The 3501-nt window shown below is 37.9% G+C and overlaps 1 non-coding gene across 1 annotated transcript; it reads left to right on the top strand.

Moving 5' to 3' along the window:
• Window positions 1-1942: 1942 nt before the first annotated feature.
• Window positions 1943-2050, top strand: LOC130971714 (small nucleolar RNA R71). Its single transcript, XR_009082927.1, has one exon. It is a non-coding gene; the product is annotated as a small nucleolar RNA R71 (small nucleolar RNA).
• Window positions 2051-3501: the final 1451 nt, after the last annotated feature.

Below are 3501 nucleotides of genomic sequence, written 5' to 3'. Positions count from 1 at the left end.
CCCTATTCTGGCATTTAAACGCCCAGAAAGATGCCAGATTGGGCATTTAAACGCCTATTTTGCTACCCTTACTGGCGTTTAAAGGGTAGTAAGTCCTTCTTCTAGCGTGTGCTATTTTCAATGCTATTTTTGATTTTTTTTCTTTATTTTTGTAATTGTCTTTGTGACTTCACATGATCATCAACCTAAAAGAAAATAAAATAATATAGATAAAATTAAAATAAAATTGGGTTGCCTCCCAATAAGCGCTTCTTTAATGTTAATAGCTTGACAGTGAGCTATCATGGAGTCTCACAGATGATCAGAGTGTGGTTGAGATCTCTCAACACCAAACGTAGAGTTTGGCTGTGGCCTCCCAACACCAAACTTAGAGTTTGAATGTGGGGGCTCTGTTTGACTCTGTATTGGGAGAAACTCTTCATGCTTACTCTCCATGGTTACAGATGGAGAACCTTGAGTCTTTACTACAAGGCGTTCTTCATTCACATGAAGGATCAACTCTCCTCCGTCAACATCAATTATAGCTCTTGCTGTGGCTAGGAACGGTCTTCCAAGGATGATAGATTCATCCTCCTAGTGTCTAGGATTATGAAATCAGCAGGGAAGTAAAGGCCTTCAACCTTCACTAGCACGTCCTCTACTAGTCCATAAGCCTTTTTCATAGATTCATCTGCCATCTCCAATGAGAATTTGGCAGCCTATACCTCATAGATTCACAGTCTCTCCATTACAGAGTGGGGCATCATGTTTATCCCTGACCCCAGGTCACACAGAGCTTTTTCAAAAGTCATGGTGCCTATGGTACAGGGTATTAAGAATTTACCAGGGTCCTGTTTCTTTTGAGGTAAATTTTGCTGAACCAATGTATTCAGTTCAATGGTGAGCAAGGGAGGCTCTTCCTCCCAAGTCTCATTACCAAACAGCTTGGCATTTAGCTTCATGATTGCTCCTAAATATTGGGCAACTTGCCCTTCAACAATGTCTTCATTCTCTTCAGAAGATGAATAGTCATCAGAGCTCATGAATGGTAAAAGGAGGTCCAAGGGAATCTCTATGGTCTCTCTATGAGCCTCAGATTCCTTTGGTTCCTCATTAGGAGATTCCGTACTGACCATTGGATGTCCCCTGAGGTCTTCCTCATTGGGCTTCACGTCCTCCTCCTCCTCTAAGGTTTCGGCCATGTTGATTATATCAATGCCCTTGCACTCTCCTTTGGGATTCTCTTCTGTATTGCTTGGAGAGTGCTAGGAGGAGTTTCAGTAACCCTTTTACTCAGCCGGCCCACTTGTGCCTCCAAATTTCTAATGGAGTATCTTGTTTCAGTCATGAAATTAAGAGTGGCCTTAGATAGATCAGAGACTATATTTGCTAAGCTAGAAGGATTCTGCTTAGAATGCTCTGTCTGTTGCTGAGATGATGATGCAAAAGATTTACTGTTGCTAAACCTGTTTCTTCCACCATTGTTATTATTGAAGCCTTGCTTCTGTTGATCCTTCCATAAAAAATTTGGATGATTTTTCCATAAAGGATTATAGGTGTTGCCAAAGGCTTCACCCATGTAATTTACCTCTGCCATTACAGGGTTCTCAGGATCATAAGCTTCTTCTTCAGAAGATGCTTCTTTAGTACTGTTGGATGCATTTTGCAATCCATTCAGACTCTGAGAGATTATATTGACTTGTTGGGTCAATATTTTGTTCTGAGCCAGTATAGCATTCAGAGCATAAATTTCAAGAACTCCTCTCTTTTGAGGCATCCCATTACTCACAGGATTCCTCTCAGAGGTATACATGAACTGGTTATTTGTAACCATTTCAATAAGTTCCTGAGCTTCTGCAGGCGTTTTCTTTAGATGAATGGATCCACCTGTAGAATGATCTAGTGACATCTTGGAAAATTCAGACAGACCATCATAGAATATATCTAATGTGGTCCATTCTAAAAGCATGTCAGAAGGACACTTTTTGGTCAGTTGCTTGTATCTTTCTCAAGCTTCATAGAGGGACTCACCATCTTTTTGTCTGAAAGTCTGAAAATCCACTCTAAGCTTGCTCAGCTTTTGAGGAGGAAAGAACTTGGCTAAGAAAGCCGTGACCAGCTTATCCCAAGAGTCCAGGCTATCTCTAGGTTGTGAGTCCAACCATGTTCTAGCTCTGTCTCTTACAGCGAAAGAGAAAAGCATAAGCTTGTAGACTTCAGGATCAACTCCATTGGTCTTAACAGTATCACAGATCTGCAAGAACTCAGTTAAGAACTGATAAGGGTCTTCTGATGGAAGTCCATAAAACTTGCAGTTCTGTTGCAGTAGAGAAACTAATTGAGGCTTTAGCTCAAAATTATTTGCTCCTATGGCAGGGATTGAGATGCTTCATCCATAGAAGTTAGAAGTTGGTGTAGTGAAATCACCAAGCATCTTCCTTGCATTGTTGTTTGGTTCGGCCATAATTTTTTCTTTTGCTGCTTCCTTTTCGAAAATTTTAGTGAGGTCCTCTTCAGAGTTTTGTGCTTTAGCTGCTCTTAGCTTCCTCTTCAGAGTCCTTTCAGGTTCAGGATCAGCTTCAACAAGTATGCCTTTATCTTTATTCCTGCTCATATGAAAGAGAAGAAAACAAAGAAAATATGGAATCCTCTATGTCACAGTATAGAGATTCCTTGAGGTGTCAGAGGAAAATAAAAATGGGAGGATGAGGTAGGTAAGGAAGAATTCGAATACAAAAAGAGAGATGGAGTTCGAATTGACAATGGAGGAGGAATGTTAGTGTTTAAATAGAAAAACATAAGAGAGGGGGAAGGATTTTCGAAAATAAAAAGAATAAAATTTAAAATAAATTTTTGAAAAATTGGTTGTGGTTTTGAAAAAGATAAGAAATAGTAAAAAGTCAATTAGTTAGTTGAAAAAGATTTGAAAATCAATTTTGAGAAGATAAAAAGTTAGAAAAGATTTTGAAATTGATTTTGAAAGAGATATGATTTGAAAAAGATATGTTTGAACATATATGATTGAAATTTATTTTGAAAAAGATTTGAAAAGGAAATTAAAAAGATTTGATTTCTTTTTGAAAAAGATATGTTTGAAAAGATATGATTTTGAAAAAGATATGATTGAAAATATTTGATTTGAAAAAGATTTGATTTTGAAAAATTATGAAGATTTGAAAAAGATTTGATTTGAAAACAAAATTCCTCTCCTTGTGTCATCCTGGCGTTAAACGCCCAGGAGCTACATGTTTTGGGCGTTTAACGCCCAATTGCTGCATGGTTTGGGCGTTTAAACGCCCAGCCAGGTACCTTGGCTGGCGTTTAAACGCCAGTTTTCCTTCTCCACTGGGCATTTTAAATGCCCAGCTTTTTCTCTGTAATTCCTCTGCTTTATGTTATTGGATCTTCATTTTGCTAAATCCTTTATTCAAGAAGATATGTTTTCAATTTTGAAAAATAACAAAATGAGTCAAAACATATAATTCTTGGATCAAAACACAAGATATATGCAAGAACATTATG

Source organism: Arachis stenosperma, chromosome 3, assembly GCF_014773155.1.
Source record: "Arachis stenosperma cultivar V10309 chromosome 3, arast.V10309.gnm1.PFL2, whole genome shotgun sequence".
NCBI lineage: Eukaryota > Viridiplantae > Streptophyta > Magnoliopsida > Fabales > Fabaceae > Arachis > Arachis stenosperma.
Note: the sequence above shows the minus strand (reverse complement) of the source record. Positions and strands in the feature narration are given on the sequence as shown.